The 13,760-nt window shown below is 44.4% G+C and overlaps 1 long non-coding RNA gene across 1 annotated transcript; it reads left to right on the top strand.

Moving 5' to 3' along the window:
• The first annotated feature begins 426 nt into the window (after positions 1–426).
• Positions 427–12,766, top strand: LOC141988063 (uncharacterized). Its single transcript, XR_012639645.1, has 3 exons — positions 427–708; positions 6,366–6,419; positions 12,585–12,766. It is a non-coding gene; the product is annotated as an uncharacterized LOC141988063 (long non-coding RNA).
• Positions 12,767–13,760: the final 994 nt, after the last annotated feature.

The following is a 13,760-nucleotide window of genomic DNA, read 5'->3' as shown; positions in this document are numbered from 1 at the left end:
CCTACCCCGCTGGTGTACAGCAACTGCTCTGTGAATCAGTGTTAACCCATCGTCTTCTGACCACGAAGCTGCAAACTCCCCATCAGAGAGCCTCCTGAGTTTGCAATGGAGACTGAACAGAGCAAGCTTTCTGCAAAGCGTGCTGCTTCATGGTCACGGGAGCATAGTCAAATTTTAGTGAATCTCTGATGTGAGGCCAGTAAAACTGTGGACTTTAACAAAAGTACCAGGAATGACTACAGGTGCCAGCAGACATCTGAAAAGCTGGCAGCTTTGCAAATTTTCCGGACCAGTGACCAGTGCAGAGAACATATTAAGAAAATGAAGAGTGAGTACTGGAAAACCAGGGACTAAAACCGCACCTCAGGCAACTCTCCAACCTCATTCTCATTTTATGAGTTTGACCGGGTGCTGGGCACTGCACCCAGCACGGAGCCAACTATGGTGCATGATGCCCTGGTCAGCCAGGATGGTGTGCTGCTGGCCCCTGAATCCAGCCTGGGGGCTGATGTGAGCCAGAGCAGGAGCTGAGTAGGGAGCATAAAATGACTCTGTTTTTGACACCAGTCCCAGAGGAGGCTGTGGAACAGGAGCAACCGCAAATTCTAGCTCCCTACCTGGAAAAGCTGTTTGATCCCTGCCCTGAGGAACACCCCACTGCCAAACCTGCAGCAAACCCGGTGGAGACAGAAGCCGCCTGAGAGCCCAGTAAGTTTCTGACTCCAATTTAAAATTTATTACTACAGTAATAGTAGGGATTTCCGCTCTAAGAACCAGTGCAAAAGTTATGAGAAGCCCCAGCTACCAGCGTGTGTTTATCCGCTAATGGCAGATTGCATCACGGCACTTTGGCATCCCCCGCTTCTCCCCACCACGTGGTGTACAAAATGCTGACTGAGAACTGCAAACAGTAAGAAACAGCTTTGAAGAGTATTTTTACTGTAATGTCACAGATGTTTGCGATTGTCATTCATGTTGTCCTTTAAGTAATAATGGCTTAAATTGTGCTGCTCTGTAACCACTCAATAGGCTATGGAGCCGCCTGGAAACAGGGAAGTAAATGTGAGTGTTTGGGAAACTGTGTTCTATTTCCAAATCTAGTCCATTTCAGTTAGAGACAGTCCATAGGTGACAACATCATTTCTCCCAAGTACGAAGGGGGTGTCATCTTTTGTCCAGAAATGTGCCGGGGGACAGGAGGGAGGCAAGAGGCTGAGTGTTTGCATGCCGCAATAACAGGGTAAGCCATGTGTGAGCTAGTGCAGCATCCTGTTAATTCTCTCATGGATTCTGACCCAGTCTTGGTTGCTGATGGCTGCAAACTTTTTCCTGAATAACGAACTCCACATAGCTAGTCACACTGTGGGGAAGGGCATATTTTCCAGGGCAAGCTTGGTAGTTGACGAGGCCACTCCACTCACAGATGTGCTGTTCAGGCACTGCCTACACTGCAGGTATCCTACCAGCAGCTTGGAATAACATCTCCCTTTGTCAGTAGGGCGCTGTGACGGGTGTACTGGCCCCACACTGGACAAGGAGGGGTTAACACCACACTGTGGGCTGAGGAAGCCACACCCCCTCGCCTCTGCTGGACATGCTCCAGTTGGAACAGCAGTATAAAAGGGAGTAGCACAGCTCCATCTGGGCTGATGGCCCATGAGGGAGGATGTATGCTGCAGGTGCCTGCCTGGGAGTGTGAGACCAAGCCCACTAGGATCTGGATAGACAGTCAGCTACCTGTGGACACCCAGGAGACAGTGAACTGCTGGGAGCTTCACTGGACAGATCCGGAGACCCAGGAGACTCAGACTGTGCCACTGGAAGACATGGTAGGAAGTGGCCTGGGGGAACTAGACATTGATCTGGGTGTAGAACTGAGCAGTAAGTCAGTGTGTTTCAGTTGGATCCCTGCTGACCTAGTGGCAAATGCACTTGCTGCTGACAGGGCCCTTAGCTGGGACCCAGTGAAGTAGGGAGGGCCCTAGTCTCCCTATGCTGGTCACACACACACCCTGGGTGGTGACCCACCACCTCTGGCCACTAGGCTGCACTGCCCTGCTAAGGAGGGCAGCCATATTGACTTGTGTCACCTAATGGCCAAGCCCTGCAAGAGAGGCAGTTATATTGACCTTGGCCACTGGGCCATACCACCCTGTGAGAAAGAGCAACTATATTGTCTCAGATCACTAGGCCAGACCACCCTGAGGCCAGGAGGACTGAGCCATGAGTCTACAATGCCCTTGCCTGGCCCCAAAAGAGGAATGGGTGTACTTGCCCTGTGACACACACCAGAAGAACAGTTCTGTCCTCCAAAATGTGAAAGGCCTGAAATGATGGAAAAAACCTTATGTAGCACCAGCGCTAGCCACCCTCCCCACATAACAAATAGTTACACAATTTTCATAAAACAGAAAAAGCTTGAAAATGTAACTACCGTTGTCTCTGTACTTCTGTGACCACCATTAACCAGGCTGTGTCCAGACAGAGTACGTGGCCTGAAGCATCCTCTTCACCATATATATTGGTTCAGTATTGAAATGTAACATTTGTATATAACATTTCAATACTGAAATATATATGGTGAAGAGGATGCTTCAGTCCACATGTTCTGTCTGGACACAGCCTGGTTAATGGTGGTCACAGAAGTACAGAGACAATTGTACAGTTACATTTTCAAGCTTTTTCTATGTCCTTGAGATTCCAGAACTAATTCTGTGCTCCATGCCTGAGCAGCTTTAGACAATAACCCTCTGTTTCTTAGCCTAATTTCAGGCTCCTCCATCTTTGCTGTCTGCTGTACATCAAGAATTCGATCCCTGGTCCAATGTACCTTCACGGACCATTCCAAAGGAAGCATTTCTGTGATGAAGTTATGGCCTGAGCTCATGAGAGGGTAGACCAGCAGGTCCAAGAGCTGAGGGTTGCAAGACTGGAGCAATGGCATGCTGTGAGTCAGGAGGAAAAGCTGGGGCTCACAGAACAGCTGCAAGGCAGAGTTTCAGTGAGGGAGCAGGCTCTTGCAAAGCAGTTTTTGGAACAGGAACTGCAGCTAAAGGAGGAGGACAGAGAGAACTGTTTGAGCACCTCATCTCCACCTGGAAAAACACCAGCTCCTGCTGCCTCCCCCTCCCGCACCCCAGCCTGATCCCCCTGCAACATACCCTCAGTTCAGAAGTAGCTTAGACAGCTCCATGTTGGGGCAGCCCATGCATTCTGGCCCCATGAGCAGCTTGGCAGGGCAACTAAACCCCTTCCTTCAGTAGCCTTCCTTCTTGAACCGCCTCCTGGGGATACCTCCCTCCCTGGCACCAAGTGTGCTCAAAATTAGGAAAGAGGGGTAAGGAGAACATGGGGACATATAGCTTTGGGGGGTGGGCCAGGTTTGCCATGTTTTGGGGGGTTTTTTTGGTAAATATTCTTCTATTACCCATGTTGGGGTTCTATAATGGCAGCTGGCCCGCCCAACACTGGGTGACTGTTGCACTGTTTTAATACATTATTACAAATAAAGCCTGTCATGTCATCAAGAAAGTTTATTGCTATCACTCCATTACATGGTACAATCATGCTTTGAGATAATAAAGCTGAAACCATAATCAGGAACAATTGTGCATTACTAAGCAAACACTATTCCGCTATTTCCTTAGCTACAGAAATTCACACTTCAATGAATTCCATATATAAACCACCCCTGATTAATTATTCATCATGTCATTCATAAGTATATTGCATGACAGTCAAGCCTACATCCCTCCTAAGCATTGAACCTCCCCCCTGAGAATTAACTAGCCCCTTTTTCCCCCCACAACTACATTCTTAGTGGTATTATTCCCCCTCTTCCATTGGACCATGAAGTCCATAATGAAAGAACACAAAGCATTCCTGACTTCTGTTGCCTGGCTGCATCCACTCCAGCAGTGTTAGCTGCATTTTCCTGCTGAGGGCACTGATTCAGTGGTCTCTGGGTGCCGTAGGTCCATTCAGGGGGAAGTGGCTCGCCTCTGGCTTCACAGAGATTGTGAAGAGCACAGCAAGCCACAGTAATGCGGCCAGCATGGATGGCCCTGGCATCTAAATGGGTCTGTAGACATCTCCAATGGGATTTCAGTCTGCCAAAAGCACATTCAACAACCATTCTACACCTCCTGGGAGTGTAATTAAACCGTCTTTTGCCAGGGCCTTTGAAATCAGGGTCTGGTTTCATAAGCCAAGGCGAAAGGGGACATGTAGGGTCCCCCAGAACAACATTGGGGACAATAACACCGTTTATGAAAATGTCATTTAGTGGGAATAGTTTCCAGCCTGTCCAAGAATATAGATGCCTGAGAGATGAAAAACTCTGGCATCATGAGCTTTCCCAGTGCAGCCGCCACTGACATTCATAAATTGGCTTCTGTGGTCCACAAGGGCCTGCATAACAATGGAGTAGTACCCTTTGCAGATTATGTACTCGTGGTCCTTGAGGAGGACAACCTAGGGGCACATGAGCCCCATCAATAGCCCCAATGCAATGTGGAAACCCCAGCCTCTCAAATCTAGCAATTACCTCCATTATATCTGTAATGGGCACCACACACCCAATTGCCTCAGCAACCTCTGCCACCACTTTTCTCACACTCAGTCTTCCAACACTGAAGATTAGCGACTACCTGTAGTAGTCTGGGGTAGCCAGCTTCTAGACAGTTAGAGTAACTTTCTTCTGGACCAGCGAGGGTGCCCTCATGCATGTTTTTATGCTGGAAGGTCAGAGCAAGGTACGCACAAAGCTCCAGATATGGAGCTTTCTTCATGCAAAAGTTCTGGACCTTCTGCTGGGCATCCCAGGTCTGCATGGTGACGTGGTCCCACCCAGTCTCATGGCCCTGCACCAGAAACACCAGCCTACATCAGGGGCATCAGCAGCTATGCCAGTTGTACTGAGCAGTATCTGTCAGTGCGAGTCTGCCATGCCAGGGTACTCCTCCGCCTCCTCCTCTATGAAATCTATGGGTCAGAAAATGCTGCCAAAATGTCCACCAACACCTACCACATGCATTACCCGTTTCCTGATACAGGAGTGAAAGCACAAGCAAGAGAACTACTTCAAAAGGTGCCTCCTCCATGTTGCTGGCTCTAGCAGCTGGGCTCGCAAAGATCAAATTGTCTCCACAGCAGGCTGCATGGGCGGGTTGCTCTAATTTCCTATAATGTGCAGGGAGGGCAGTAAAGTTTTCCCACAGTGCACCATGGACAAAGGGCTACAGCAGCCCCTTTTCATGAGGACACTAGGGACTGTGTTTATGGTTGCTTTGACTCAGGTCTGTGTGCTGCAGTGTGGATGCCAGAGCCCTAGGTTCAAGCCCAAGTTAAAAACATCCTAACTTGGCATTAAGAAACAGTGTAGACACTCAATCCCAGGGTTCTCTAACATGGATCATCTGATTCAAGTCCCATGAACCCCCTGGACTTACAGTGCCATGTAGACATACCATAAAAGACCAGGAAATAGTGTGTGTTTTTCATGTGCTACATAATTAAAAACAAAGGAGGAGGAGAGAGGAAGAGAAGTCAGTGTTTTAAAATGGAGGAACTGATGGAATTGTTGTCAGGGGAAATTTTCAAGCCAAAGTTCAATGCTAAATGGAAGGATGTAACCCTTTATGCATCTCTTTTGCATAGGCAAAATCCTACAAATTGGTATTTGCATGTTCTGACTGAGAATGGCATAACTGGAGGCCTCTATGTGAAAAAGTAGACTTTGCTCCATGCCATGGGTCTATATGGGGATTGCACATGGCGTAGCAGCTGTACAGGGCTGTGAAAATGTGGCTGTGTATTTTGAAGGTCCTAAATATTACAAATGAAGAGCACAATGACAATAAAAGTAACTAGAGCTAGAGCTTATTTCAGTGTGGATTCAATGAGTTTCTGCTTCAGGGACACTAGGTTATATGTTCCCTGCCTGCCACAGAAGTAGATTTCACGAGCGTTCTCCAGGGGACATATAGGAAGATGGTGTGGGGAATGAGCGTATCACCCACAAATGGTAACATGGACACAGCATGGCCAACTGGCCTGGCCGTGCGTTGCCAAGACCATGTGTGAGATACAGGGAGAGGGAAGCAGCAAGCCAGGTCTGCTATTCATCTCTAATTCAAAAGAACAGGAGTACTTATTTTGTTGTATAAGGATGTTGATCAGGTGGTTTCACAGTTTCTTTGAGAGTGTGTGGCACAATCTCTCAGCATAGTCTGTGGGATATGTAGATTGTAATGGATTTTTTACCTTTAGTCCTTTTGGTATGATGTCCATCTGTTTGCAATTTTGTTGTATAGGATGTTGATCAGGTGGTTTCACAGGTTTTTTTTTGCTTTTTGCGGATACAGACTAACATGGCTGCTACTCTGAAACATCTCTACAATTGGCAGTCCAGGGTGTTGGTAAGTTGCCATCGTGACCTGGTGCTAAACCGCAGATAGGTGCTAAGGATTCTTTCACTGAGCTATGCTAAGCTTCCGTGCTTGGCCTGTTCATGCACTGTATGAAGACTGGGCCCCAAGATGAAGTCCTTGACCATATCCCTGTCAGTTGTACAAGAGTAAAAAAACCACAGAATTGCACTGGTAGCCACCCTGAATGTATGTTTTTCATCTTGAAAGGCACTTGATTGCCTGATAATCTGGGATGTGCTATCATTATGAACAATGGGGTTTTCATTAGTCTTGGGGGAATGAACCCAAAATTGAGATGACCCATTTCTCTCATTCGTATTTTAAAAAGCTACCCTGAATAATTTAAGCATTGGTCTTAAAAAATCTGAAGTACTTTTGGAAAGAAAGCAGAAATGTTCCCCCATACACTTCCTGCAAATACAGGTATATAGTTCGTATTTGAATTTAAATACGTACAGTTGCTTCATATGACATAAGGGCATTTTACAGTTAAAAACAAGGATGACCATTGGAAAGAAGTTGCAGATAGTCAGTAGGATGAGGTGTAGATGTTTACCTAGCAGCTTCAATGGCTTGATAGGTGTCTTGATACGTTATTAATATTAGAGCTGGGCAGAAAAATTCAAAGAAAACATTTTTCATTTCACTGGAATTTGCCAGTTTGCCAAAATTGACACTTTGCCCAAAAAGGGGTTTTCTTCAGCGGTGTTCCAATGGAACCCAGCTTTTGCAATTTGCCAGTTTACCTGCCCAGCTCCTTGGGAGCCCACTTACTGCTGGAGAGCCCAGGTGTCTAGAGACCACAGCTCTAGGGTAGTCCTCCAGATGGACTGCTTGAGAATGGGCATCCTCAAGACTTCTGGACCAGCTGGCTCCCCAGGCTGCCTGACTCCTGGGAGTCAGCTTCCCAGGGACTCAGCAACACACAGAGACAGCTGGCCTGGCAGTCAAAGTCCTGTGGAATATCCAGCTCCCAAAGTCCCAGGCTTTAGGCTGCTGTAGAACCAGGATTTCCAGGCCCCCATCAGCCCACCAGGCAGAATTCTGTTTCAAAATGAAAGATTTCAATTTTGGAAAATTTAATTTTTTTAGATTTCTGTTACATGGAGAATTTTGATTTTTTTTTCATTCCAAATCAGAATAAAACCAAATTTTGAATCTCAAAATCTTTCACAAAATGGAATTACTGTTGTCTGCCCTGCCTCAGTTAATATGTAACATGCAATAACATGTATTTTAAAAAAAACTACAAGCTTAATGCACACAGTAGTTCAAAGGGTCCAATTCTACTTGCCTTGCATAAATGAACTGCCCCACTGAGTTGTTTCAGTGTTAATCACCTGGTATTTCCTTATTAAAATGTACTGAGGAATAGTCTTCCTAAGAAATTATTAATTATTATTATTTAGTAGTTATACTATGAGAGTGCCCAGCGGCCCCAGTCAGGATTAGGATCCCCATTTGCTATGTGCCATATAAATACATAGATAGGCAGTCCCTGCCATGAAAAGCTTACAGCATAAGAAAGCAAGCAACATAAGATGGGTAGGTGAAGATGGGGGAGGATCAATTATACATAATTTGTTCATACATTGTCAATATTGCATACATATATTATCACCAGTGGAGAAAGCCAAAAAGTGAATGGTATGGTCCGAGCAACAGGAGGATGATCTCAATGGCTGCATTGTAGGGAGGGGGAGGTGCAAGTGGGTGTCAGGCAAGCCAGAGAGGAGGAGGTTGCAGGGTTGTCACCTGTTTGGTTTTTAACCTGCCTGGCCAGTTTTTGTATGGCCCTGCTGGTTGCCAGTAAATAGATTTAATGTGCCTCCTTTTTCCGACTGGGAACCAATGTTCCCTGTGGCCATGCAGCAATCTTTTAACTTCCATGCACATCATATGGCTGGGAGCACAGCTGGCACGCAGGTCCTGCTCTGCGTGCGGGGCCTCCAATCTGCTGAAACTGCAGCAGTTCCTCTCAGCCCCAGGCACCGGGAAGTGGGACATACCCGAGGCTCTCCAGCAGGGAGAGGTAAGGAGAGGGATGGGGGAAGCAGGGGATCCTGGGAGGGGACAGTAGGGGGCTTCCTCAAGGGCTGAGATGTGGGATGGAGGCCGGTGGGGTTGTGGCAATCCTAGGATGTTGTGGTAAATGAGACAGGAGGTGATGGCGAGAGAGTTTGAGCTGTTTGGACAGAAAGAAAACATCTGATTTTTTTTTTAATTTGTTAGAAATGTAATGGAGGAAGAAGCTGGAGGAGCTGGATGCCAGATGCTCTCTGAGGTCACAGCAAGGAGGAGTCAAAGATGATTCCCAGTTAGGCAGGCCACTCGTCCAGTTTTAAGCTGGACAGTCCTGCTTTTCTAAGGTGTTGGATGGGGGATGCCATTTTGAAAAGCACACCACCCTGCCCCCCATGGCATGATCTCACACTCATGCTAGTGGGAGATGGGGTGAGATGGGATGGTCTTCAAAACAGTGTCCCCTGTGCGGCATGACCTTACACATTCATGCCAGCAGGGGCAGGCTCACATAGATATGGATGGGCCCATGCCATTCCCAGAAGTAGTAGAATGTCCAATATTTTGGGAATGCATGAATGGCCATTGTACTCCCAGTTTACAGGCCTGAGAATGGTGGTGTGTCAACAGGGACCGAGAATGTGGGAGGGTTTCAGGAGTAAGATTAGAGGTTCCTTTTTCTCCATGTTATGTTTCAGATGAGTGTGAGCTACCCAGGAGAGATCATCGAGACAGGCTGAAATGTGGGATTTGGGGCACAAAAGATCTTGGGTAAAATTAATCCCAGGTGAAATTCACCAGTTCTGCCAGTCCATTAGAATATGATATCTCCATTCTCCAGTCCTGTTCTGTAAGATCATCTTGGTTTTAATTAAAAACGCCTGTAGCACACCTTTCATCTCTGTAGCCTGAGAGATATTCTTAATGGACAAACTTTAAGCTTCAAAATAGCCTCTCCTATTAAATCTAATTTAAATGCATAAGTTAAAATTCCTAAATAGACATATTACTGAGATTTAAAAAGACACTTAATGTGTGTTAAATACAATAAATTCCAGGGGATGAATAGTAATATATGTTTTAGGAATCATGGTGTAATAGATGATGATACAAAACCTATTACTGATCTAATAATTAGCAGGCAATTACTGTTGCTGAATGTTAATGAAATATGTCAGGAAGCAAGGTTTATAGTATACATTTAGACATAAGCAGCCAGTGATTTTTTTCATGTGCGCCCAACTTGAGACATCTTAACAGAGCCAGATTTTGAGAAAATGCAGAGCACGTGCTCTCACCAAATCATGCCCATTGGAGGCATCTCAAGAATGGAACAACCCAGTGTCACTAGTCATTTTTTTAAAATGTAGGTCAATAGAACAATAAGTGTGTGTGTTGAATAGGAAGTGGAGCTTTTTTGTACCAGAATACTAGTTATTGTATATTGAGTAACTGGTGGTCAATCATGCTATCTTGTAAGGTGAATGATTTAGATAAATATTTGTCAGCGTTTCATAGAATCATAAAATATCAGGGCTGGAAGGGACCTCAGAAGGTCATCTAGTCCAACCCCCTGCTCAAAGCAGGTCCAATCCCCAACTAAATCATCCCAGCCAGGGCTTTGTCAAGCCTGACCTTAAAAACTTCAAAGGAAGGAGATTCCACCACCTCCCTAGGTAACACATTCTAGTGCTTCACCACCCTTCTAGTGAAAAAGTTTTTCCTAATATCCAACCTAAACCTCCCTCACTGCAACTTGAGACCATTACTCCTTGTTCTGTCATCTGCTACCACTGACAACGGTCTAGATCCATCGTCTTTGGAACCCCCTTTCAGGTAGTTGAAAGCAGCTATCAAATCCCCCCTCATTCTTCTCTTCCGCAGGCTAAACAATCCCAGTTCCCTCAGCCTCTCTTCATAAGTCATGTGTTCCAGTCCCCTAATCATTGTTGTTGCCCTCCGCTGGACGCTTTCCAATTTTTTCACATCCTTCTTGTAGTGTGGGGCTCAAAACTGGACACAGAACTCCAGTTTGATTGGAGACAACCAAACTTGCTTGGTAGAGATCAGTCTAAACTAAATCTCCAATACCAAATGTTACCCAACTGTGCCACCTAGCCTTTCAGTTGTATATATCTTTTAATAAACTAGATTGTTTCTTTGTGTGTCAATTTGCTGACTGTGAGGCCCAAATCTTTAAAGATATTTAGGCACCTATTGGAGTTATGCACCTGAATACCCATGTGGATCTGGGACTACATTACTAAACTGTTTTCTTCACCTATTGCAACACAATTGGACTGAAGTGCAACTGCTGAGATACAAGGTGCTAAAATGTCCAAGCGCATACAGATAATTCGAGGGGTTAGAAACAAATGAAAGCTAACACTAACATAAGAACAGCCATACTGGCTCAGACAAAAGGTCCATCTAGCTCAGTATCCTGTCTTCCAACAGTGGCCAATACCAGGTGCTCCAGAGGGAATGAACAAAACAGGTAATCATCAAGTGATCCATCCCCTGTCACCCATTCCCAGCTTCTGGCAAATAGAGGCTAGGGACACCATCCCTGTCCATGCTGGCTCATAGCCATTGATGGACCTATCCTCCATGAATTTATCTAGTTCTTTTTTGAGCCCTGTTATAGTCTTGGCCTTCAGAACATCCACTGGCAAGGAGTTCCACAGGTTGACTGTGCATTGTGAAAAAATACTTCCTTTTGTTTCTTTTAAACCTGCTGTCTATTAATTTCATTTGGTGGCCCCTAGTTCTTGTGTTAGGAGGAGGAGTAAATAACATTTCCTTATTTATTTTCTCCACACCAATCATGATTTTATAGACCTCTATTATATCCCCCCTTAGTTGTCTCTTTTCCAAGCTGAAAAGTCCCAGTCTTATTAATCTCTCCTCATATGGCAGCCATTCCATACCCCTAGTCATTTGTATGCCCTTTTCTGAACCTTTTCCAAGTCCAATATATCTTTTTTGAGATGGGGTGACCACATCTGCACCCAGTATTCAAGATGTGGGCGTACCATGGATTTATATAGAGGCAATATGATATTTTCTGTCTTATTATCTATCCCTTTCTTAATGATTCCCAACATTCTGTTTGCTTTTTTGACTGCCGCTGCACACTGAGTGGATGTTTTCAGAGACCATCCCCAATGACTCCAAGATCTCTTTCTTGAGTGGTAACAGCTAATTTAGACCCCCATCATTTTATATGTATAGTTGGGATTATGTTTTCCAGTGTGCATTACTTTTCATTTATCAACAATGAATTTCATTTGCCACTTTGTTGCCCAGTTACCTAGTTTTGAGAGATCCTTTTGTAGCTCTTCGAAGTCTGCCAGGAACTTAACTATCTTGAGTAGTTATGTATCATCTGCAAATTTTGCTACCTCACTGTTTATGAATGTTAAATAACAAAATACTCCACCATCTTTTTAAAGTCTTCCCTATATTAGAAAGAGTATTCATATGCTAACAATGGTGTCAACAACAGGTGAACACAGTGTAACTATAAACATAGACAGTGACAAACCACATTCAGCATTGGTGCAGACGCAAGGATTAAAAACCTGCTAAAACAGATTGGTATTATTGCAACTGGGATCCTTTTTGGCCATGGAGGAGGAGCCAGAATTTACCCCCTAAATCAAGTATATGAACAAAACTAGCTTAAAGGGCACCTGAGAGATCTCCAAAGATATTGAGCATTAGTATTATTAACAGGTAGATAGCTGATGATAGGCCTTGGATCAATGCCAGTTCAAACTGTCACTTTTTGGTAATGTGATGGCTACATCGTAAGGTGACTGCTCTGTATTAAATTATTTCATTTGCAGGTTCAAGCTGATGATTGTGCAACGTCTTGTATTCCTGGAACTTTACAGATCCGTTCCTCATTACCAGCTTTTCTTTTTAAAAAAAGAACAGCATGTTGTACTTTGGAGAAGATGTATTACAAGTAAAGATCGTTAATAATTAATTTTGCTTTGCTGTCCAATGTTCTTGTGGGCGCATCCCAACAATGTAGCCAAGGGAGTACTAAATAGGAAGTCTTTAGTCAAGATTTGCTGCAAGTGTAAGTGAACTAGTTGCCAGAACTTTTATTTTTAATTTCAGGACAAAATGAAGAAGATGTAGCAGTGAGTCCATTTGTATCAGCAACCTTCCCACCAGATTGGAGAGTAGGTTGTTCCATTTTGCACTGGTATGGAGCCTCCTAGAAATTTTCCACTGGATCTTCCTCCCGGGAGGTAGGGGGCCCTTTGTGAGCATTAATACAAATCAACTCCCCTTTAAAAGTCATGAGGTCCACATTTGTGTTAAACATAATGTGCTGACTTTGTATCTCTCACTATGGTGTATATTTTAGAAATAAAACCTTTGATTTCTGTGTCTTTTTATAATTTTGAAAATATTTTTCTCCTGTGGTCTCCGTCACAGAGATTCCTAGTTTCTATGCAAAACCACACCCTGCCTAATGTGCAGAGGGTGAGTACAACATGGAGCTCATTGCAAGATAAAGGCTAATGATATTGTAGCATTGGGACTATTGGAAACCCAGAAGACATACAACTCTGTGCAAGCAATCCATACTGATGAGAATGTTCACCCAAAATTTGTCAAATGCTTTCATATAATAATTGAAGGAAGCTGCAATCTGCTTGGTAAAATTCAATAAGCAGAAGAAGGGGTCCGATGAATTATTCGTTGTGATTTATTCACTATGCTCTTGGTAAGAGGGTGCTTGTTTTCACAGTTTGCATTGGGTTACTTCCCTACATATTTCGTGTATTTGGATGCCCTTTGATTGGCAGGGGGATGTGGATCATTGTCAGAGAGATTGTGAAAGGAAGAAGGTTTTATAGATTCTGTATTTAATCTTTGAGTGGCTACTATTCCACAAGAAGGATCTGTCGTATGTCAGACAAAGGAAGTAATTGCCCCCACTCTACTCAGCATTGGTGAGGACTCAGCCAGAGTATTCTTTCTGGTTTGGGGCACCACACACTTTAGGTAGATAAATTGGAGAAAGTCAAAAGGAAAGAAACAAAAATGAAAAAAGGTTTGGAAAACCTGACCTATGTGGAAAGGTTAAAAAAACCTGCATATGTTTAGTCTTTAGAAAAGAAGACTGAGGGGGGACCAGTAACAGTCTTCAAGTACGTTAAGGGCTGTTATAAAGAGGATGGAGATCAATTGTTCTCCATGGCTACTGAAGGTAGAACAAAAAGTAAATGAAATAATCTGCAGCAAGGGAAATGTATAACTATAAGGATGGTTGTACTGGAATAG

Source organism: Natator depressus, chromosome 5, assembly GCF_965152275.1.
Source record: "Natator depressus isolate rNatDep1 chromosome 5, rNatDep2.hap1, whole genome shotgun sequence".
NCBI lineage: Eukaryota > Metazoa > Chordata > Testudines > Cheloniidae > Natator > Natator depressus.
This window is presented reverse-complemented; position numbering and strand designations above follow the sequence as displayed.